Here is a 24833-nt window from a genome sequence, read left to right as displayed (position 1 = left end):
AAAGCTGCTGAGTGTGTTCTGGGAGCTGCTGATTATCCTTAGCTCTTATTAGCTGTAGTACTAGTCAGAGATGTTCAGCTCTTCAGGATTTCCTGTGCATAGGAACAGAACCCTTATTAGTGTCAATGCTCCAAAAAGTCCACCTGATTCTGACATCTGTCCCCAGGCTCTACAGAGAAGTAATGGTCAGTGATGTAAATCAGCCCTTTTTCTGGGACAGGGATCAGAAGCTCCAAGTGAAGTGCATCCCATGTGAGATGAGCTTTCCAAACCTTTCATCTGTGCAGTATCCCAGTTTGGAAAAGCTGAACTGTGTTCTGTGCTTGTTAGGAGTCATAAATACGTTCTTCCTGGTACAAAAGGCTTTATGTTTTCTATTAACCAGTCTCATTTTCTGTTTTAAGCCATGATGCTTTCTGAGCAGAGTGTGTTTATTTCAGATTATTAGGATTTATCCTGGTAAGAGACTTATACCATGTTTTTTAGAGGTTGAAGGACCTATGTTGTTTTCTGTGAGTCTTTGGAACTCTGCAGGGAAAAACACCTCCAGAACCAGAGAAAAGCATTTCTTGCTCAATGAAATTCTGTTCAGTTTTGGCTGAGATGTAAACTTGCTAATTTCCCTTTTTAGCTCTTGATTTCTTAGTGAAACACTGGCAGTTTGTCAAAACATATATGGTGTAGCCTGGCACACTGTGCCACTGTGGATCATGACAGGTGGCACTGGCAGGGACGTGGGCTCCTCAGAGAATGCTGAGAAAGGATTTGGGCTACGCTGGACTTGCAATGCAATGTTGCCTCACCAATTCTAGTAAGTGAACAAAAAAAAAATCCCCTTAATACTCCACTTCCCAGTCAAGATAAAAATCTCCTCTCTTTGGCAGGAGATGCAGTTCCTTGTGTGGTCTGAACACACTGGGTGGAAGGTGACTGGGAACTGTTGGGATCTCTTTCCCCTTGTTCTCATTGAAGAAAAGACTGGAATACAGCAGCCTTCTCCTCTTTGTGGTGGTTTTCTTGGATTATGGGTGGCTTCAGTTGCAGTGTCAGGCACTCAAAAGTTATGAAAAGCTAGATATGGTGTCACCTTTTAATTCAGCATTTCTGGGAACTGGGGAGAGACCTCAAACTGAGTGTCAGTTCAGGCCCCTCCCAGCCAGAGAGCCCTGGAGGAGCTGGAGCGTGTCCAGGGAAGGGAAACAGAGCTGGGGGGAAGGGGTTGGAACCCCAGGAGGGGCTGAGGGAGCTGGGAAAGGGGCTCAGCCTGGAGAAAAGGAGGCTCAGGGGGAACCTTCTGGCTCTGCACAACTCCCTGACAGGAGGGAACAGCCAGGGGGGGTCGGGCTCTGCTGCCAGGGAACAGGGACAGGACAAGGGGAAACGGCCTCAGGCTGTGCCAGGGGAGGCTCAGGTTGGACATTAAGGAAAATTCCTTTACCAAAAGGGTAGTTACATACTGGAAAGGCTGCCCAAGGAAGTGGTGGAGTCACCACAACTGGAGTGGACTTGGGGTGGTGATCTTGGAGGGCTTTTCCAACCTCACTGGTTCTGATATTGGGGTATCACCTTTAACTGCAGCACTAAACTCTCTGCCAGCTTTCTTATGGACTCGGGGTAAGTGCACCTGACTGTGCTTCAGGAAGATTCCCAGCTTTTGTGGAATTCCCAAGGTGCCTGGAGAAGAGAATAACACAGAAGATTGCTGAAAGAGAAAGGCTCACCTGTGCTGGGGGCAGGTGGATGAGAAGAATTCTCTATCCCTGTTTTTGCTGCAGGCTCTGCATGTTGCTGAGCAAGCCCTTCATCCAAAACAGCTTTTCTGGCCATTTGCTGTCTCATCTCTTGCACCCTCAGGCTTAATGTGGAGAAGTGCTGAGCACTCAGAGCTGCAAATGAAATCGATGGGCAGTGTGGTCACTCAGCGTTCCCCAAATTAATGACGAGTGGGATGAATATCTGGACATGGGGACAAAAGCAGGTTCTGGGTGCCAACTTTTCATCTGCAAATGATTTGCAGCATTTACAGCATTTGTTTGGTTTGTTTGTGTCTCTGTTGTTAACTAAATTTGAAGTAAATGTAAATAAATTAATGTATGTGAGATACTGGGGCTATAATTACCCCCAATAACAAGTGAAATTAATATCTTTTCCATGTGCAGGATATTGTGGGTTGTATTGAGGTACAGATCTACACCACACACAGTGTACATGTCACACTCATAGGTACAGATGGCCTGAGATGGACCAGCACATGAAGGAGCTGCACCTGCTTGCACTGAAATCAATAAAATTCCCATCCATTTCAATACTCACAGGAGATGATGGATTAGAAAAACTTAATTTGAGGCTTTGGGGAATGATATTCACAACTTTAATTGTATTCATATAAAATGCACATTGATCCTTGAACAAATTCTCAGTTCAGCTGGCCTTTGAAAAAGAAAAATCAGAACTTTGCAAATGCCTCTGCACATTCTTCCTGTGATTAACTGTTCTTTGAAAGAGAAGAAAAGGTAGGGATGTTATAGAAGTTATCACCCTGTTTGCAATTATTCTGAGTAGTAAAAATTAAGTAGAGGCTTAAGGCATGAGCTTAGTGAATGTAGCCATACTTAAACAAACACTGGCAATTCTGCTCTTTCACTCTGAATTTTAAGATTAAGTAAATGGCAGAGTCATTTAAATATATGTAAATATTTGATTAATGGAGTCTTGACACTTTTGCTTGTAATTCCTACTCCCTTATTAAAATCATCCACCAAATTTTGAAGTAGGAATTAAATTCTTCTCTAATTAAAAGCATTACTTTTCAAATATGATTGTGCACTGTGACAAACGCTACTGAATTCTGCATTAGCACAGAAGCTCCTGAGCTCTCAGATCTGTTGGTCTTCTTTGTATAAGCAAACAAGATTCTCTGCTAGAATCTCTATGACTCATTTAATGGTGGTGGGGAGAAATACCTGGGCAGTGCAACACCTTGGATGCTGAGCAGCATTGCTCTCATGCTTAACCTCCTTTTGCTTCCTTTCCTTTTTCTAGGAATTAATTTGAAGAATTTGGATGTTTAAGAAGCATAAGGGAAGTAAGAGAAGAGAAGTTTTCATTCACCTGTGTTCTTACAAATGATGCTGAGGCATGAGTTATGAGCTGATTTGCAAAGTGCACATTGCCATTCAAACATTTACAGTGTATCTGTAGAGCACCTGGGTACCACAGGAGTTAAAATCCCTGCTCTCAATCACTTTTGTATGGGAGAAGAACATAAGAAGACTCCATCTGAATCAAAATTACTTTTGTTTTTGCCTTCAGAGAAGGTGAAGGAAGAAATTCTGGCCTCAGGTTCAGCTGAGGGATTTAATCTGGATTTACACAGGTGAAATTGAGAAGAAGGGGTCACAAGGTAGCTGAGCAAGTGTGTAAGAACAACAGGCAGTTGAAGGGGATGGTCCTGTACTACCTGCAAGGTCTGCTCATCAATGCTTATCTGACTCCTCAGTGATCCCCCTTGGCTTGTTAAAGGTGAAGGAAATGCTCTTTTGCTGCCTGGTGAGTTTTCTGCTGATTTAGTGAGTTGAACTGGGTCAAGTGAAGTTGCTGCAAGGCTAAGAGGAACTTGGTGAACTTTTCTTTTGGTGGCAGGGCAGCCAACTGGGCAGAATTCGTTTTCCGAGCCCTGTTTGTGTCTTCATGTGAGCAGCTGTGGTGGGAACAACAGCAGCAACAGGCTTCGGATTTGGCATCTTCAGCCAACCTCAGTCTTCTTGGGGTTTTATTGTTAAATAATTGTTCTTTGCATCCTGTTCTGAGCGGAGGAGTCCGGCCTGGGCTACTGCACTGATCTGGGCTTAAGCTTATAAGCTTTGGGGGCAGAGGTAGGAGAAGTTTCAGTGTATGTGTAGTGTTGTTCATAAATATTGAAGTAAGAAATGAACAATGGCTAAGTCCCCGATTCCACAGGCTGCTGATCCTGCCTGTTTGAGATTTTTAATCAGATAGTTCACAAAAAATCTCCCATTAAGCCTGCAAAGCTCACATATTCAGGAAACGTTTATATTTAAAACAAATTAACAAGGAAGCTTGTGGGCCTCTACTGAAGTGCACAAGGATCTTTACAAGTATCTCGTTTGTAAAGACAAATGTGCAAGGACAACTGCTGGAAGCCTAAACACTACTTCTGCTAATGAGCTGACTCTATGCCAGCACCAGGACACACAATGTTTCCCCTTCAGTCGCTGTAATTAATATTAATTTTTACTTCACGGAAATCACCCCTGTTCACTTCCCCCCCATTCCCCCACCAGCATCCCCGAGCCAAACCCGCTGTCGGAGTCCACACGGAGTCCGGCGCGCCGCAGTTCCTCCCTGTTTCAGTAGAGTTTGCGGGTATTTTTTCCTCCCTAGCAAGTCAAACCTCCGCAGGTGCGCGGAGTCAGCGGGCAGCTCAGAGGTGAGGAAGATGGGGTCGTGTCCGCCAAGGGAGGAGCTGATGGACGAGCCAGGGGTGCGGAATCGGGCAGGAGCGAGGCGCAGCAGGCAGAAGGGAGGGAAGAAGGGTAAGCGGCCGGTGCCCGCGGCTGCAGTTCGCCGTCCCTCCGAGCCGCGGCGGGGGCACACTCGGCCCGCATTTGGCGAGAGCGGCTCTGCGCCGCTCCCGAGGGGGGCAAGGCGGAGGCAGCCGAGGCCGAGGTGAGGACGCGGGACACCGGGGAGTGAGATGGGATAGCACGGGAGACCCGTACCGTAACAGTGAGGCCGCGGGAGCTGCGGCCCCGCTCGCTGAGCGGGTGCGGAGGGAGCAGAGCCACTCGCCCGAAGCCACTCGCCCCAGTCGCTCCTGACCGCAGCCTGGGGCCGCGAGCGCGGAGGACGACCGCACAGAGGGTCTCTGATCGGTGGGTGCTGCTACTTGGTGCCGTCCAAGGGAGGTGCACTTGCGTGTAGGCTACTTGGCAGCATCCCGCTTCCCTCTGTGCTCTTTGGCTAATACTCGGAATGTTAGAGCTCATCGGGACTCTGGAAATCCAATGAGAGTCTTTCTGAAGGCTGGGATTGGTTATTAGGATTCCAAAGGAATTAGCAGGGTCCTCTGAAAATATTTGAGGAAGAACAGATTTTACTCAGCTTCCGTGCAGTAAATGTGTGGTTCCTAATTCTACATTGATGTTTGGATTTGAGAGGATATTGAAACACCCGAGATTTACATGGTCATCTTCACGTGAAAGGTCAGAGGTGATTATTTTCCTTTTTAAAAGGTTTTACAGATAGGTGTGCTGGTGGTTTTGCTGATGGAGTTACTCGCAGAAGTGTGAGGGAGGAGCACAGGTAAACCCAATAAAGGGGTTTGAAGGCAAGAGGGGAGGGGAGTTTGGGGTAATTAAACGGCAAATCCGCATTTTGTATTCACTTAGCTAAGGAAAAGCTCTCTTCCAGGAGAGAGAGAGAGAACCAGTCCTATTCCGGGTTGGAGATGAGCAGAGGGGCTGGAGGTGAAGAGCTGAACATTTGTATTTGAAGCCAGCAGCGCTTTTGCTGGCGCTCACTTGTGAGGGGTCTTTCCCTTGTATCGGCCACAAATGGCTGAATTAACGCGGAGTTTGTTGGTTAGGAAATGAAGGTTTGTGCTGCTTTACGGTAGCACCTGGAGGTTTGCCCCCTCGGGGTCTCTCGTGCTCCGGCATTGAGTGAGATTGGCCCAGGTTAGTGCCGGGTGTTCTCGGGGAGCCGCGGGAGCCAGCGGCGGGGTTGACCCCGCTGTGCGCACCGGGCAGCCAACAGGTCCCCGCGGTGTTGATTCGCCACCTGAAACTTCGCACACCGAATTCAGACGCGTGGCAGCCGAGACGCTGAGCCTCAGAGGAAACAGGCCTACAGGTGGCATTTGGGGATCAGGCATCAGCAGCAAACACAGCCTCGGCAGTTGGGTGCGCGCCGTTCCGGAGTTGGGCTCAGTAAGTGCCGAGAGTGGTTTTGCCGGAGGTTCCTTCCCCGGCCCCGCGGAGCATCTCCCGCTCGGGCAGGGCGGGGAGTGCGGGGTGGGAGAGCAGCGCAGCCGCGGCGGGAGGGAGGGAAGAGCGCACCCGGAGCCCCTGCCCCGCTCTGCCGTGCGCTGCCTGCCCTAGCTGCGCCCGTAGCCGGGAAACAAGTCGGTCGGTGGGGCTGCCAGGGAGTTGGCTGTGCTATCCCGGAGGAGCAGCGGCGGAGGACCGGCTGCCGAGGCAGGGATGCCTGGAGACCTTGCGAACGTTTGCTGTCTTGTTTCTGCCCCCCTCCTCCCTCCCTTCTTTTTTTTTTTTTTTTTTCCTTTTGCCGATGCGGGGAGGCGGGCACGAGCAGCGGCTCCGCAGCGCAGCAGCGCTTTCCCCGCGCCGGGAGCCGCGGCCGCGCCGGGGGGGCAGCGGCGGCCCCGCTCCCGCGCTCCCCCCGCCTCTGCGTAGGCACCGCCGCAGCCGCGCTGGCCCCGGCGGGCGGAGCGGCGCCGCCGCTGCCCCCGCGCCCGCACGGACCCCGCGGGCCTCCGCTGCCACAGGGCCCGGCCCGTCCCACTGCCCGTCGCCTCCGAAAGTTTCCCGGCGGAATGGGGTAAGTCGGGAACGACCGAGGGATGCGCAGGTCGGGGGAATGCTGGACCTGCCTATAGCGGCTCCTCGGGCTGCCTCAGCCCGGAGGCTCCCACCCCGCTGGGGCGAGGGTAGAGCTCCGCGGCCGGAGCCGGGAGAGCCTCCTCCAGCGAGAACAAATACCCATCTCTTCCACCCCTTCCCCATCGGTCCCTGTCTCCAAGCAGAGGAAAGACGGTGACCTCAACTCTTGTGGTGTCGCTTTGAGATGCAGGGTTAATTTGTAAAGGCCAGTAGTGGCAGAAATGCAGCGCTCAGACTTTAATATCTGCGTATGGCAATGGGTAAAATAAAGGAACCCGTTAGTATTCCGCCTCTGTAATATTTGGCGCGGGAGAGACTGCTGCTCCATCTCATTTCCGAGCTCCTTTGGGGGAAGTGGAGTGGTGCTGGGTGCCTTCCCTGCTGCCTTTTCCCGAGTGCCTCAGCCGTTCAGGCATCAGGGGAGCCCTGCGCAGGGGAGACGGGAAGCTCCTTGCTTTGCAACCGCAAAGCTGCGGAGAGACACCTTCTCGGGCTCGGAAAGCCCCGGGAACGCTTTGGGAGTGGGATTATGGCAGGAATCAGCAGGCTAGCCTCGGTGCCCGGCTCCTAGCAGGTGATGCGACTCTGCTGCCTACCTTTTACACGCCCCAGTGATTTTATCTATCCCTGTGGCTGATACGAGTCCTGTGTTTGAAATGTTGTGCGAACTTGAGGGATGTACGGTGAGGTCAGCCGTGGGGGCTGGAGCCTGAGAAGTGAGATTACCTTGGGAAGAGCAAGACAGAGGTGTGGGTGATGTAATCAGGGGGCACACGCCGGGAGAGACAGATGCCGGCTTTCCAGCCCCTCTGTGTTTCGGCAGTGGCCATTAATGATGATTGGATGTTAATTCAGAGGGAGGGGTGTGGTAGTCGAAGGGGTTTTTGGATGCACACTAATTCCCGTTGACTCATTTGGGCCCCGCTGAGGTGTGGGGGGAAGCCCCTGTGTTTGCAAGGCGGGTTGCTCCCACTCCCATCATCAAAAGTTAAGGTGGAAACATTTCCGTGTCTGCTCCCACCCACACCCGACGGGAGGAGGTTCGTGACATATAAATTTCTCAGACTGCTCTTTGGGCTGTCTGCTTGTTAAGCAAATACGTTTCTCACTTCGACTGAGAACAGTTTTGCTCTCAGATGAGTGGAAACCGAGGAAAAAAAGACATTTAAAAATAAAATTAGACTGTATAGCTGGAGTGGTAAAGCAAATGTTCTCGAGATCCCACGTAACAAGCTGGGGATGAATGCAAACTGTTCCTGCTGTGTAACTTTTCCAAATTCAGTTCTCTCAGAGATGCGCTCTCCTGCCTCCCAGCAGAGTCTGGGCTGCATGGATCACGGAATGGGCATGAGGGTGCTTTTCCCAGCGCCCGAAGGGGCAACGGGAACATGCTGGCATTGCTGCAGGAGTGACAGCCTTGTCACATGCGTAACCCGGCACCTACAGCAGACGCCCACCCCGCTTTCAACTTTCTGGTGTGTCAAAACTTCGCGAAATTTGAGGCAGGTTACTCCTAAATCAGGGACTACTGGCTCTCCCCTCTTGCTACAGCTGCTGTGGATGTGGCAGGCCCCCTTATGTCACCCTCTGGAAGGCACAGTGACTGTGACATATGTTTAATTTTCAAGGGAATGACCGTGGACAGGTAAAGGGACACTTAAATCAGGCTTGCTTATGTTTTTATTCAAAGTTTCGTGTGCAGCCTTTCATATCTTTTTTCTGTAACTTCCGAGTGACAACATGTGCACATATCTGGAAAAGTATGCGTATCTAATTCCTCTGACAAAATGGGAGTCGTTTGTAGAGCAACCTGCTAAATAGTTTCAAAAGTGGGTGCTAGTTCAGTGTGCATTTTGCAGATGAAGAGGTTCAGTCAGCTTTGTGAGACCATGGTTATCACTCATTCCTTCATCAATGAAGCATCATATCAGCTGTGTAAATAAGCTTCTCAGATCTGGGCTCTGATTTTCTGTACAGAAATAGAAGCACAAAGTGTTGAGTTGCTGCTGTGTATCCATGATATAGATGCGTGGGATAGCTTGGGATTTGTGGCTGTTTGGGGCAGCTCCACTGCAGTGCTGGATGGACATCTGCTGTAGACTGAAGCTTTGCACTTCAGAAGCTACTACAGGGCTGATTTGGGGATACAGAGCTTTGCCAGGCCTGACAGAAGAGCATGGATATCAGATAGGAGTTAGAACTTGGCTTGAGTTCTTTTTCCTCAATTTGCAAAATAAACTTCCAGAAGTTCTTTATGTATTGCTACTGGCCCCTGGACACTTCAGGAACCACAGTTTTACTTGGTGGGACACATCCTTAAAAAGTGATCTCCCTCTCTTGCTGCTGCTTTCCTTCTTCCCATGGCTTAGCAGCTTGAAATCCATGGAGATTTACCCCTGAACCCTGGGATTTAAGTACTTCGTTAACAGCTTCAAAGGAAGGACATAAGTTGTTAAAACTCTGCTCATGGTTAGCAAGCAGGTAAAGAAAACAAAACCAGTAGCTTTCCACTTTTCCTTTCATGTCTTTAATAACTTCTGGTAGCAATTAGGCCTTAGTGCAAATGCTCTTAAACAGGAAAATAACATGATCAGTAGCTTTTTTTTTTTTTTTTTCTTTTTTTTTTTTTTTTTTTTTTTTTTTTTTTTTTTTTTTTTTTTGTTGTTGTTGTTGTTTTGGTATTTTTTATATATGTGTCTGCATATGGGCTTCTGTCCAGCCAAGCAGCGAAATCTAAAAACAGGAAAGTAAAATCGGGTCTTAGTTCAGTTTTAACAGTAAGTCATATAAAACCATGGGTTTGGCAAAGATAACCTTTTTACCTGTGAAGGTTGTTTTTGGATATTATTCATCCAAGCTTGAAGTAAACTTAACAGACTTCTGCCAAAATGAAGCATTGGGGGTTTTATGTGTGAACCAGCTGTTTTTCTCTTAAACTCAGTGCACAGATGAAAACTGATCTGTTAGCCAATTATTATTTACTTTTTGATACTTGAAACATGCAGAGGGGTAGCTGAATAGTGGAAGCTTGAAATCTGGATCAAGCCAAAACACTGCTTGACAATTAAACCCAAGTTTGCTTGTTCTGTCCTATTAATAGTTCATCAATTCAGTGTCTGAACCTCAGAAAACCATACTTAAAAGTGGCAAGGATTATTGCTCAAAATCCTGTAATCAGAGCTTGCTGTTTTAATTAAAAATAACTAATCAACTGATTGATGAAGGGAAAAAAAGTGCCTTGCAGGTATATATTAATTTTGCTGCTACCAGAGGATTCTATGTGATGCATTTGTTGATGTGAAGTCTTCTGGGGGAAGAGACATTGAGTGCTTAAAGAGCTTGTGCAAGCACAGCAGAGCAGGCTTCTGGGAGAGGAGATGCTCCTGCAGCTTTGCATGCTTAGGTGATTTATTGCAAGAGTCTTGACAATCAGTACTAACTCAGCAGTAGTGGGAAGTGGTTTGTTTTTGGCAGCTCGGGAAGTGGGTGTGATCCCCTGGCAGTGGCTTGAGATGTTCCTGAGCTGTTAGGGTTAGGATGACAGGCTGTTCTTGGGCCACTGCATATCTGGCTGGACTTCTATCAAGCTGTAGCTCCAAAGAAGGTAGAACAAGTAGTTCTGATGGCTGGTGACAAACCTCTGAAGGAAGAGCTAAGGTCACTTAAAAGTGTCTGTTTTGTACATATAAATCTACTGATCTGACCTCCTTCCAGCCCCTTAGCTTTGTGTGTGAGAGGGAGAATGGTGTTCTCCACGGATTCAACTGGGAAGGGAAAGCCAATAGGGAGAAGGGTGATCTACTAGTAGTGGGGCTGCAGCTGCCTTGTATCCCTCTGGATTCCCTGTTGGCAAAAATTTGGCCTTGTCAGTGTGATTGCCCTCAATCCTTGGTGAAACCCAAAATGGTCTGAGTTGGAAGAGACCTCCAAGCCCCGTCCAACCTGGCCTTGGATGCTTACAGGTATCCAGAGCAGCCATAAAATGTTAAGGAGCTACCTTAGAGGTTCCAGGGTGCAGCAAACCCCAGCACTGCTGAATTGGGATGAGCAAGGGAGACTCCCTGTCTGTATGGGGAAGGTGTTAATAGTTGTTTGTTTGTTTTGGCTGCATCAGAGGAACTTTGTCTCTGCTGGGAGCCTCTTGCAAGGGCTTTGGAGAGCAATTAGAGGCCCAAAGAGACAAGTGGTGGCCCTCAGTTAGGAAGCTGCAGCTGCAGTGACAGCAGAGCTGGGATGAGCCAGGTGCCAGTCAGGCTCTCCCACCCTGTGGATGAAACCCTTGCCCAAGCTGTGCTGGCTCATACTGGGAAATAACACTCCAGTAGGAATTTGCATTGGTGGCATCAAGATTGCAGTCTTAGCCTAAAGGTGAACAGAGGAATCCTGGACTTTCTCCCAGTTTTCCTTGTAACTTCAAACAAATCAAGCTTGCGTGTCCTGGATGTTTGCCTGAGGAAGGGCCATGGACTTCTGTCCTTCTCCAGCTTGTTTTGTCTGTCATCAAACAATGACCTGCAACACAGAAAAAGACAGTTCTGGTTCAAATAAATTCCCTGGAATAGTGCAGTCTGAAGGGCAAGGAAAAAAGCAGCAGAGGGAGGTTCAAAGGGAAGTGCCACAAAGGCTGCAGCTATTTTCTGTCACTGAAGTGCTCCCTTATTTTTTTTTAATTTAGTTCATACGCTTCATTTTCTAACCCGAACAAACCATTTGAGGTATTGAGAGAAGAAAGTGAAGTAAAAAGGCAAAGCTGACTGATTAAAGCTGGTGGAAAGATTTCTGGGAGCAGTTTGGAAAAGATGCAAGGAGAAAAATACTCCTGGTAAAGCATTTTGAGGAGCCATCTTAGAGTAGTGAGTCCTTTCTAAAGTAAAGATTATGTTTAAGAACTGAAATGCTGCTCTGGTTGAAGTGATTTAATTAGTGAGAGACAAACATACAGCCACCACTTGTACTGGTGCTTGTTATTAATTTGGTGGCTGGGTAGACAGATTTGGATAAGAATGTGTGGCTAAAATATCTTTGTTTTTCCAGAAGTGCACATTAGCACACATTTCTACTTAAAACCAACCCAAATAATTCTGTATTTAATGGCTTACAGCCCAGGTTGTAAGAAGGAAGGTGTAAATAGCAGTGCCTGCGGATCTGGGAGGGGTGTGTGATAAGGGTTGGTGCTATATATCCATTTTCCAAACTTCTTATTATAACTGGGGAGGCTTCCTGCACAGCCAGGTTATTGCATTCACTTCATCCATGTGCTGATTGCTGTATTTACTTCATTCACGTGGTTCCTTCTCACATATTTTAAACAGATTAAAATGTTCCTCTGTTTCCCATTCAAATTCTGGTTCAGTGTCCAGCCATTTGAGGGTTTTGTTGTTTTTTTTTTTTTTTTTCTTTTGCATGAGATATACGACTGCAATCTGTTACATCGCATTTCATGTGGTGCTTTTGGCAAAAACATGAATACTAATCCCAGTGTGAAGAGTAATTTGAATGGCTGATTGCAATATTTTCAGTTTCCCCCTCTATATCTGGAGAAGCAGTGTTCCTCTCTCAGTGGGTGCTGTCTTCCACTGGGTGATTCCATGGTTGATTTTGTCAAGAGGAAGAGAACTCCTGTAATCTGATGGTCTGGGTGTGTTGGGAGCTACCCCATGGGAATACTCTAATGGATATTATGAGCACTTTGCCATCTCCTAGCACCATGTGAGTGTATAACTCCATATATCTCTGATATCCATGTTATGGGAAACAGCATAATTCAAAGCCAACACTTCTACTGAAATACCAGGATATTCCTTGGACTGGCAGTTACAAACATTGCTGGGATGACATCAGGCAGCTTTGTGCTCCCTCCTTGCAGATCTTGGTGTGAACTTGGCCTGTTTGCAGAGGTGTTTCCCCAGTCATGTAAAGACCCCTTTCCCTGCTCCCATCACAGGAGCTGCTCGAACTTCAGGGATGGGTTTTACAGCACTGGGCAGGTGGCACTTGGAGTATGGGTTGGAAGTGGGCTTGGCAGGGCTAGATTGGCAGCTGGATTTTGATCTTGGAGGTCTTTTCCAACCAGAATTCTATGATGATGATTATTATCATGATTGTGGAGAAAAGGCATCTTTTTCTCAAAGGAGAAATCCATTATGGCCTTTTGGGAGTAGGAGAAGAGGGAAACATCGTTGATGCGGTTTTGACTGAGCTTTCATTAAACTTTTTTTGAGTGTTTCCTCTAAACAACAAATATTTGAGTGTGGCTGCACTCCAAGGTTACATTCTTGAGTACTATGGCAGATCCTTATTCCCAAGATTCTCTCCTGAACAGAGCTGTGCTTCACAAAGCAAATTGAATTGATAGATTATGACGTTTTTTGGTTTTTTTCTTCCAATTTTTACACTTGGGTAATATGTAAGCTTGAGGTAACTTGGGAACCTTTGGTTTCTGGTGGTGTGTTCAACAATTCAAAATAATTTGGGGCTTTCTTCTCTGCTTTTGTCTGCAAACAGAGATTGCAAGTTTGAGGAAACTGTTTGTGAGGCAGCACAGTGGGAGTAATTAGAATATGGTGTATTTAATTTTAATTGTTGCATCTAGAATGAGTGCAAACTAGAAACGAAACTCACACTCTAATGGAATTAGGTTGTGACACTTCAGTGCCACGTGTATGACAAGGAAAAATGAACAACTTGATGCAGAAATAGATTGCCATTGATTTTTTTTTTTTTTTTTCAGTTCCTGTCAAAGAAAGGGGAGGGAGATAGGTGTGTGAGCACAAGTTAAATTCAAAGAAGCACTGACTGGTTTCTGAATCCATTTTGCTTATGGAACTTCAAGTTATTTAACATTCACAACTAGAATCTTTAAATCTCTTAAGAGCAGTCTGAACTCTGTTACTCAGATGTCCACCAGAACGAATTTGTTCATAATAATGAACTTGTTGCAGTTTTGATAGTCAAGGAGCTTTCCAGAACTATCATTTTACTTAAGTTCTTCGACTTTTTACTTTTTAGATGCCCAAATCAATCATAGAACAGATTATAATCTTCTTCAGCAGCCTTCCTTTACTACTTTTTCACAATTTTGTTACTTTCTGAGAGCAGTGTTTTTCATTGGAATAAAACTTGCCGTTTAGAAAAAAAAATAATCTTTTAACATTTCATGTGAAACAAGGTTATTTGCATAAGTCCTTATACTTGAGGAAGATCTGGATAAATGCACTTGGTGAGTTTCAGGTGGTTTTGGTTTTTAAGGATAAACAGCTTTGGTGAACCACAGGGCTCAAAAATCACTTTGTGTTTTGAAAAACTCCAGGGAATGAAATACTGTGAAAACACAGTTGGAGTAGGAGAGGAGTGCACAGTCCCTAGGAATTCCCCAACAGCTTCTGTGGTGTCCTTGTATCTGGCAGCCCCCTCTGGAAGCAGAGGAGAGAGAGGGGAGAGGCTCTTGGTGGATGGCGTTTCTCCTTTCTGCAGTTGCTCTGGTTTTATCCAGAGGTTTCTGCAGATGAGAGGAGTTCAGCAATATGGCAGCTACAGCAGAATAGGAAAGCTGGCCGCCATTGTGGCCTTTTTTCATCTGGGAAGGGAATGGGAAGGAAGCTGGGGGGACTGAAGCTACTGAATAGATGAATCAGGCTGCTCATTAAATTTATAATAGATGGAAGCTTTGTCCACTGGCACTGCAACCTGCTTTCCTTTTGGCTTTATTTCTTCCTGATTATAACTTCAAACAGCAGTGAGGCAGTGGAAGACAGTGCCTGTATTGCCTCATTGAAGGGAAAGGGCAGAGGATTATTGAAATCCCTTTAAAATTCACTTTTTTTTCTGGGAAGGGAGGGGAATGGTTACAATGATCTCCCTTAGAGTCTTTGACAATGTTTGTATTCTAATATCTTTGAAGGCAGATTCCAAAGAAAAAAAAAAGTCTTCCAACTACTAAGGGAGTCTCAAACTAAAGGGATTCATCCATCAGAAATATGGATGTTATGTCCTCTTGCCCTCCCACAATTTTCCGGATAGTGACAAGTTTATGGCTTGGGCTTCCAGCCACAGAGGATGTCATTGAGGGCATGAAATTCCAAGTTCTTTCCAAGGATATCCTTGTATAACTCCTGTGGAAGAAATGAGCAGGTTGTTTTGCTGGTACAACAGGTAACTGTGATGCTAAGGCTACTGCAAAATGAACGCAATCTTTTGACTCATGCACATCTGATAAAAGTGGGCACTTTTTGGATAGAAAGGGATTGGTTCAAGGCAATTGTTGGGCTGCTTTGAAAATAATTCAGAAATGAGGCTGTGTGGAAATAATTCAGGAATTGGTTGTGCCAGAGTTAGTTCCTATGTGCTGAGAGGACGTGGTGATTTGGTGGGGACATGGAAAGCTGAAGAGAAGGTGTCATGTAACTGGAAAACTTTTCTAATCCTGAATTTGCAACCTGAATGTTGCTGTAGAATTCTTCCATTTTTGTGTTTTAGAGTGAAACTAGTGTTTCACTTGGTGTTAAAACCAACAGCTATAGTTCATGGAATCCCAGACTGGTTTGGGTTGGAAGGGACCTAAAAACCCATCCAGTGCCAACCCTGCCATGGGCTGGGGCCACCTTCCACTATTCCAAGTGGCTTCAAAGCCCATCCAAATTGGCCTTGGACACTTCCAGGGATCCAGGGGCAGCTACAGCTTCTCTGGGCACCCTGTGCCATGGCCTCTCCAGCAACAATTCCTTCCTAAAATCCAATCTAATCTAATGCTGTGCTCCTGTCTCTGTACACATATATCTCTTTCCCTGTGTCAGTAAGGTCTTCACCTTGCTTTTGGAATACTTGCCGTAGTCTGGGAGATGTCCAGGGTCCTGAAACGACAGAAATTAGGTCACTCAGCAGGGGGAGAGTCCCTGAGGAACATCTCCAGGTCTTTCTAAGCAGAGGGCCTTTATTTGTAATCCAAAATCAATTATTTTTTCTTTTATTTTTTATTAAGTGCAGTTATAGAAAAGGCACACAAAGATTTTTGGTTTAAGATTGATGTAGATTCATCTTGTCAACATTTGTTTGCACTTCTTGTACTGCTATATATGATCTTTTAGCAAAATCAATTGCATCTTAATATTGCATGGGAAATTAAGAATAATGAAATCTATCACTGAGGTCCCTTTGTGAGCAGACAGGCTGAAACTCTTGTTAATGTGCTGGTTTACTCACAGAAACGCTCTTTCCCTTTCGCTTGGTCTCCTGATCAAATTTTAACAGGAGGTTTGACATTTACATGACATTCACATCTGTAGGCACACTGTTTCCTTTTCCCCACTGCTCTGTTTTCTCGGAGTTAACATTCTGCTGGAAGCAGTGAGAGGGATTGGAGAAGGGAGCCGGCAAGAAACAATCACTGTAATAAATTGGTTGTGTTCTCCAGGCTGGCTACAACTAGTTCAGTCTTCTGGAGGGGTGGGGAAAAAGGTTTTAACCCATGAATTGGTGGCAGTTTCTGTGGCGTTGTCCAACAGATTGTCTGGTCATGGACCCCTTGTTGCTAAAAGGAATTGTGCAGGGTTAGGAATAGCATGCTGCTTGGTGGTGGTATAGATTTGGATAAGGCTGTGGGGCTCAAGAATTTGAAAAGGAGTTGGAAATCTGGGATTAGGCTGTAAACCCCTCAGGGAAGGATGAGGGTGGATGATGCTCAGCCAGAGGGTCCCTTGCTGAGCTGACTGGAGACCTTGGAAAGGTGGCAGGGATGAGCCAGGGACAGTGTCTTGCTCACAGTGTCAAGGAACAATAGGAGCTCCAATAGTACTTCACATTTTACCTGTTTTTTACGGCTATATCCACTCGCGAGTACTTGAATGCTCTCCAGAGCCTTCTAAAAGCCATGGAGCCACTTTCAGCTTTGGTTCTGCTCAAATCAGAACTGATAGAAGGGTGTGTGTTCCATGGGCATGCAAGAGTGGATTGGTTTTCATGGAAAATGGCGTCATTCCTGTGCTGAAAATCTTTTGTTGCATGCAAAAGAGGAAGGACATGGAAACATAGAAGCTCGGATGTGAAATCTGAAGCAGGCACTGAAGGAGTGCAGCTGCCCTGAGCATGACCAATACCATGCTCAGAAGGATTAATCTACATTGCCGTATAAAATAAGGCTTTATTTTCAGATGTTTATATTTCCCCAGTCTGATGGCCACAGACTTTCTGGGGAGCTGTATGCCAGCCTTGCCTTGCTGTATGTTTTTTAATAACTGTGTATATGATTCAATTTTGTTTTCAATTGCATTGTAACAATGTCATGTCTGTCAGGTCGATTTAGAGGTTGAATTAGCAGCATCTCTACTTTAAAAAGATGCATCCAAATGGAGCTACTTAAAAATTCATATGTTTCCAGATCATACAGTCTAGAGCTGTTGGCAGTGGCTTGTTCTCCTGTGGTTAGCATGGAACCATTTGGATGTTTTAGATGACCCATCCTTATATAATTTCAGGCAGGCCACGGACTTAAAATTTTCTTAAGAGCACAAAGTGAGCTTTGCTGGTAGGTCTTAAGATACATAATCAGTTCTTCCTTTCTTCCCCCTTTTTCAATCCCATTGCAATAACATAGGAAGTGTGTTGTTCCGTTGCTGTTATATTTCCTTTCACAGAAAGTTAAAAAACCGCCTTTGTCTATTTAGGATAAATGTCAGAGCTCCAAGGAATTGGCTGCATTGTACAATGATGTCAGTTGAGAGGCAGTGAAGCACGGCTAATGAATTTTGGACTCTGAAATCAGTTATAATGAGGAACTCAGAACCTGGAAAATTATTTTTGAGAACTGCTAGAAACAAACCCAGCGCTTCTCACCTGCAGGGCTGGATGTTGATTCCAAGGTAGGCAGGCATGTCTAATGGCAAAAGATTGGTCATTAGATTTTAATCTGTTGAGATGGATGAACATCCTGGCTCCTTTGGAAATGGGTGGAATTAAGGAGCAGGAGGTAAAAACTGGATCTTCTCTCTTCAAATTTGTTCTTAGGTAGTGGTCCAAAGTCTTGTTCTGTGCCATCTCTGCTTTTCAGTGTTGTTGTATTAACTTTTTCAAAGAGTTGCACTGCTCTTTCAAAAAATGCAGGCTTTAGCTTCTTGTTTTGTTTTTAGAAAAAACTGCATTTTGCGGGGGGGGGGGGGGGCTTAAAAAGAAAAAGAATAAAGAAAAAGAATTAAACAAAGAAAACCAAGATCTTCTGCTGTTTGTGCAACAAGATTATGAAAAAGAAAATGTGGAACACTGGCCCAAGACAGCCTTTAAAACAGAACCCTTGGCAGGGTCTTTCCAAGACATCACTTGTTATCAGCCAGCCTCCTGTCCTGGGTTTCTCCAGAGACATTTCTGATGGCTCTTTTCTGATCACCTGTGCCCTACTCCTTGGTGAGCTCAGTTTGCTTTCTGCCTCTCTTGAGTGATCATTTAGAAAATCGTTTCCTTCAAGTGCTCAAATAAACAAGTGGCATTGTTGTTAAAATTCTCATGGGAATTCAGTGCTTGAGGGGACCATTGAGCCTGCCTGGCTGAACATTCCCTCTCACAAAACAAAGCATTTCATGGGTAATATTCCCTCTTCTCAGCCAAAGGCTGATTGCTCAAATTACTCTGCCTATCTCTTACAATTTATGCTTATTTAAGACCCATATATTCAAATCTGTTATTGTGCCAGCGTTGTCCTTTTGCTGAAGTAGTTTTCTTCCCTATTTGGTGTCCCTCGATTCCACAACATATTCTGGAGAGAGGGATTATGTTGCTTTTCTTTTTGCCTGTTGTTTCCCAGAATGAGCAACCTCTTTCTTGTGAGACCTGCTTTGCTCCCAGCATCATCAAGCGGTGTGAGCTGAGGTTTCATCTGGGGCTTGAGGATTTTCTGCATTTAAGGACTTGTTAAATCAAAGAAAAACTCAGTGTTTTGAAGCTGTGTGGGCAGTATGCAAATGTGCAATTCCCAAGGATTAAACCAAAAAAATTTTCCCTAACATTTGTAGTGAGGAAAGTGTGGCTTCTAAGGGTTGGAGGAGCATTGTCAGAGGAGATTTCAGCAGGAGCTGCAGAGATATGGCAGGGGAAAATGGATTCAAATTGAAAGAGAGTAGGTCTAGATCAGGCATTGGTAGGAAATTCTTCCAGTTCCTAACCACCCTCACAGGGCAGAGGGTTGCCCAAAGAAGCTGTGGCTGCTCCTGGATCCCTGGAAGTGTCCAAGGTTGTATGGGACTTGGAGCAGCCAGGGATAGTGGGAGGTGTCTCTGCCCATGGCAGGGGTGGGACTGGATGGGCTTTTAGGTCCCTTTCAACCCAAATCATTCCATGATTCCAAAGTGCTGCTTGGGGAGATGCTGAGAAGAGCTGATATTCTCCCTTCCCTCTCTTCAAACAGCTGGCACAATGTAGACATTTTATGGAAAATCTGGGCAACTCTTCTGTACCCAACCACCCCAAACTCTGTGTCTCTTTTTGGATAAAAGAGGCAGGACCAGTTATACTGCAGCCTTGCCTGGTTCAGGGCAGTTTAAATGCTTTTGTATGGAGCAGAGCCTGAGCTGGTGGTGTGACCTGCAGACCCAGTCCAGCTGTGCAAGTGTCTTGTCATAATTCTATGGGATTTGCTGATGTGGGCATAGATCCATCTCTGCTGGGCTCATGGGAGAGTTTCCAGGGCATGTCTGGTTCTGAGCAGGCTTGGTTGTGTTGGCTGTGGTGCCACAAGTGCAGAGGCCAGCACTGGGGAGTGTCTGACCTGGCAGGAAACCTTCACCTGATTTGCGGTCATGTGCAGTACTATTTAGAAATATCCTGCTGAGCTCTCAGCAAAGCAGCCTGGGTCCCTTGTGGTCAGGGCTGGGGATGGAGCTAAAGCCTGCTCACACTGGAATCAGCCTTTTGCTGATTGGCAGCACTTGGCATTGTGCCTTTTTTCCTGGTGCTCTCCTGCAAGATCCTGCTGGCTTCACTTGAGCAGAGCCAGCTGGGGTGGTGTGTGGGTAATGAACTTTTCTAGAGCCTCAATCGTGCAGAGGTAGGCACAGCTTAGAAGCTCCAGAGGAAGCTCAAGTATGGCTTTTTATTTGCGTAGACAAGCACCCACTATGCTGCTTCACACTGCCCAGGGTTTTTCTGCAGGCCAGGAGAGCTGTGCTGAAGCCCTCCCCCAGGCTTTTTCCTTTGCATTTCCACTCCCTCTCCCCTTACACCAGTCCTTCAAGTTCTGTTTTTTTTCTGGAATATGTCCCTCCTTAGGTTGTTGTACCAAATACATCTCTAGAGTTCCAATGAGGGGAGAAACATCACATCAGCTTTATTTATTGCTGCCTCAGGAGGACTATTTTGAGAAGCTGTTGTATTTGCTGGATGCCTGTGGGTCTTGGGCAGTGAATTCCTCTCACGTTTGCCAGTTCTTCACTGACCTGTGCATCCTTTAGCATGGTCGTTCCTTCCAAAACTCAGGGTGCATGGGATACAGGCATATAAACATAGGTGTTCAGAATTTTTTTCCCTCGTTTCCCCCCACCCCTTCCGTTTCCCCCCCTTTTTCCCCCCAACTAAAAACCTGTGTTCCCTATGCTGTGACCAGTTATATCATTCATGTCTTGAAATGGTCTGCCTCTGCCACTTTCAATGCCTTGAACTTGTTTAGTTTTCCTTCCCCTGAGTGGTTGCCCTCATTAACACCTATGTACCCTCAGTTTCTGGTGTAAGTGTGCATCCTTCATAACGTTTCCCTCCAGTTTTTGCAGAACTCTCTGTTTTTAAGACCCTGCTTTTCCCTCTTCTGCGAATATATGACAGAGTAAGGAAAAGACACTTCATCTCTATCTGCTGCTCTTCTGGCCTCAGGTTTAACAGCTCATTTTCTCCAACCTCAGCCTTTTGCTACAGGCCATGGTGACATCCTTCCCTTCATACCGAGGAGGAGGGGATGGAAGCAAATGTCTCCAAATGGTAACACCACTGAAGGGTAGAAGTGTTTTGGTATGTGTTCCTCCCCCTGGACTATTATATGGCTATCACGATTAATTTTAATTTTACTCCAGAGAGTTGCATCCAGTGAGAGAAGAAAGAATTGAAATTTTAAAAGCAGTGTACATAAAAATAACTTTCACTTTCCCCATTGTTACTGGGAGCTATCTATGGAGAATGATGCTGGTGGCTCAACAATTTTGGGGAAAATCTGAATTTAAAAAGCTCTTTCCTGACGGCTGTGTCCAAATGCAGGCTTTTGTCTGGATTATTACTGCTCCAGGATGACAATTCCAGCTTGTCAAATAGGACAGATTGAGGAATACAGGAGCTGCAGATCCCTCCTCTTTAAATTTCATTACCAGTTACCAGCAGGCTTACTGGGACACCTCAGCTTTCCCTCAGTTATTGCTGCCAAGAGCTGAGCATTTTACAGTCTTTTAATTTTCTCCATATTTTTAAAACCCTCTAGAAGCACCAGTCAGAAGGACCATTAACACCTCAGCTCTGGACTAATGAGTAGCACAACTTGTGTGCTGGAGGTATCGATTTTCTCAGCCCCGGTTGTGTTTCTCCCTTGAATTCTTTGTGTTGTCCCTTCAGCTGTGCTGGCTGTTTACTCACAGAACACCCAAGTGAGGAGAAGATGAACTGCTGGGATTCTGCTGCTCAGGCATTGATGCATTGCCTCTCCCTTTGTGTTCTTTAAATGCCAGAAATCCCCTGCTTTTATCTGGAACATCTTTTTAATCTCTTTTTTCATCCATAAAGAAAATGAAGAGCTGAGTTCAACAGTTCTCTTTTTTTTCCTCCCTGAAGTTGTTTCTTTCCCTTCAGTGACACTTTTCTGGTATGTTCCATCTCTGAGAAAACAGGCAGCATTTATCCTGTATTTGTATATAAGGATAAATTCCCTTCGTTTTTTTTGATCAAGTAGTTTCATGTGAGTACTTCATCAGGATTTCTGGATTTTAAAACATTCATGAATTTGTCCTGACCTTCATTTTATCTGTGTGACATTAGGAAAACAAAAGGATCTAAATTAACAGTAACAGTGAATAATGCTGTCTAAACTGAAGAATAAAATGGAAGAGGATAAACTATCTGTAAATGCACTGGTAAAATGGCCTGAAATAGGCTGCTTGCCTTCTTTTTTTGATGTATTGCCTTTTCTGGGCTCAGACAAATACTTATTCCTTAAAAGCAATTTCAGATTCATTTATCCTTGCAGAATATAACTTTACCCTGTAACATCTCTTGTGACTAAAATATTATTTTGGAGGAAAATATATATAAAAAATAACCTTAAATTTAAACTTTTTGCTACCCCACTGTGAGTTCTTTTTGGGGGGTATGAGTTGGAGCAGAATAGTTTTGTAATGTTTGTGCTAAAGAAGAATCAGCTGCTCCCTCTATCTCTGCTTCCAGTTCCAGCACTGGATGATTTTGATGCCTTTCTTACATTGTATGTGAGATCCAAATGATGTTAAAGCCTCTCTTTTTGCATTAGCCTGTTCCCAAAGCACATTCTTAATACTGGATTAGAGGATAGATTCTGGAGAAACTCTGCAGAAAATAGCATAAATCCTGCAAGGTACACCTTGGTTTGACTTGTCAGTCATGTTTTTTACATTGTTTGTTAAAAGACATGGTTTAAATACAGGCTTTTTTTTTTTTTTTTTTTTTTTTATGACTAAATCTTAGGATTGCATTTACTTTTTTCCCCAGTTGTGTTGGTGTAATTTATATAAAACTATGGGTGCTGGCAGAGTGCAGTGTTTTGCCCTTCTCATCTTGGAACTTTAAAAAAACCCAAACATCCTGATCTTTGATTATGAAATAATTAGAAATTATCCAAAGTTGCTTGGGTTGGAGCAGCCTGGTCTATGGAAGGTGTCCCTCGCCATGGCAAGGGGTGGGACTGGATTTTGTAAGGTCCCTTCCAACCCAAACCATTTGAGAATTCTATAAAACATAGGCTTTTAAAAGACGTGGCTTATTATTGGTGAGTTCTCTCCTTACTTATGTCTGTTTCAGAATGTTCCTTTGCAAAAGAATTGGGAAGAGCCATGTTTCTGCATACTAGATGTGGAACATTTCCACCTTCTTACGTGGTTCAGAGAAAGAGAGAAAAATGCTGCTGCTAAGTGTTAGGAGAGACCACAGCTCAGGGAAAGGCAATGTAGCGACAAAGAAATTAAGTACAGCTTCAGAAAGTCAAATGTCTTGTTAAGTCTGGGCAGAAATCAATAAGAGCTTTTGAGAATGGTGGTATTGAGCATTCTATTTTGAGAAATACTTTGTGTCTCTGGAAAACCAGAGCAAACAGCTATAGCAGGGATGCAGATGAATTTTGCAGTGACTTTTTCTAGCTGAACTAGATTTGGAAGTCAGGGATGTCTGTCCTGCTTAGCTTCTCAAGCTGTGCTGAGGTTTCCAGGCTCCTCTTGACACCTTGGCTGGGCAGTATTGGGGAATGTGTTCCTGGTGATCTCTGCAACTGCCTGAAAGGAAGTTGTGGTGAGGTGGAGTCAGGCTCTTCTGCCATGTCTCATGACAGAACGAGAGGAAATGGCTTTAGGTTGCACCAGGGGATGATCAGATACTAGTAAAAAAAATAAATCACTAAAGGAGTGGTCAGGCACTGGAATGAGTTGCTCAGGGTGTTGATGGAGTCACTGTTCAAGAGATGTCTGGATGTGGCCTTTGGGGATGTGATTTGGGGGCAATGATGGTGGTGCTGGTGAGAGGGTTTGTGACCTTACAGGTATCTTCCCCCCCTTGGTGACTCTGACAAGAGCCCCATCTGTGAGGTGTGCTCATCCTGAGCCTCGAGGGACTTGTCCCCAGGTCCCCAGGTAGATCATTGCAGCTCCCAGGACCATCAGCTTGCAGAGTCTCCGAGGTCTCACTGCTCTCCCCCACCCCATTAGCAGTGCTCTCATGTTACAGAGAAGTAAATGATCCTGGTTTTTCCATTTTCATTAAGGCTCAGCTGTGACGTCAGTTTTGACGTGGCCCTGGTTTAGAAATCTTTGGTTTGAACCACTGAAAGTGCTAATTCTGAGCTGTTCTCCAGTTCTCTCCTCTTCTGTCCTTGCTTACACTGGAACCACTCTCTCCGGGGGCTTGGCCAATGCCGCTCTAAGAGGGGAACAGGAGAAAATCCTGGAAAGCAGCATTTCCCCAGTACTGTTGTTACTCACAGCTGCTGGTTTTGCTGTTTGATGCAGTGGTAGCTCCTCTCTGTGTGGAGGCCCATCTTCTTGGAAAGAAGTGCTCCAGGCTGCAAGAGGGCAAGTAGGTGATTTGAATTTTTCTGTTTCAGTGTTGCACTGTGCCTTTTATGGGAGGAATATCTACAGGTCTGCAGCAATGAAACTTGTACTGGGAAATAGGAGCAAATAGTGCTGAAGACAACTGAAATAGGAGTTGGACTTTGTGCCAAATTGCAAACTGTGGGTCTCTCAATTATTCCTCTGCAGAGAGCAGCCTATAACAGATTACTTTGCTGTGAGACCCACGGAAAAATATCTGTTCTCTTGCACTTATATCAGTTAATGATACAAATTTGCTGATGGCTGAGAGTATTTCTTTGCTGTGAAATAACCTGCTTATGTTGTGCTGAGTGTCACGGTTGACTAGTAGGTACCAGGATCGTATTAGGAATGTAAATGATCCTGGGACATGCATTATTGACATGTCTCAGTTCTAGGAGCATGGCAACATTTCCTGTGGGCTTCCAGGTGAGTTGGAAGGAGTGTGATCCTGAACCTGTGGGTTTACATTTCCAGACCAGCTAAGATGCTGGAGGGCACTGGAAGAGCCTGGTGGGGGGCTTGTAGCTTTATTCCATGACAGAAACTTTAGGACTCAGTTTGAGCCCTAAAGAAGGTATGGTTTCACTTAGTTTTCCAGCTGTGGCAGCAGGCCCTGTACCTGGCTGCCTTTTCAGTGTGGAGGGCAGAACTGTTGCATTAGTTTTGCTTTTCTTGTTTCCTCCCAGTGGGGGGAAAAGACATGTTTTCAAATGAGCAGGTGTATATTTTCATAAGCCCCAAGCATTCCTTTGTGGATGAAAGAGTTGTAAAACATCTGAAAGCTATTTTCTTTGACATGAGTTTCTCTGTTAAAAGAATGTGGGGAATAATTTCTTATTCAGGCTGAAGCAGATGAAATTGTTACAATGTTCTGATGTAATGGACTATATGAAACAGATAT

General features: G+C 45.3%; 1 protein-coding gene across 7 annotated transcripts in view; it reads left to right on the top strand.

Moving 5' to 3' along the window:
• The first annotated feature begins 6470 nt into the window (after positions 1 to 6470).
• Positions 6471 to 24833, top strand: part of PCDH15 (protocadherin related 15) — a 643743-nt gene continuing 625380 nt past the window's right edge. For 5 of the 7 annotated variants that reach the window (XM_088168755.1, XM_088168758.1, XM_088168745.1 and 2 more), the window contains exon 1: positions 6471 to 6582. The gene's annotated coding sequence lies outside the window, so the exon portion shown is untranslated. The remainder of the gene's footprint in view (positions 6583 to 24833) is intronic. The other 2 variants (XM_088168746.1, XM_088168737.1) reach the window with 2 other exon arrangements.

Source organism: Sturnus vulgaris, chromosome 8 (assembly GCF_052056855.1).
Source record: "Sturnus vulgaris isolate bStuVul1 chromosome 8, bStuVul1.hap1, whole genome shotgun sequence".
Taxonomy (NCBI): Eukaryota; Metazoa; Chordata; class Aves; order Passeriformes; family Sturnidae; genus Sturnus; species Sturnus vulgaris.
The sequence above is the reverse complement of the archived record's forward strand: the minus strand, read 5'-3'. Positions and strand labels throughout refer to the sequence as shown.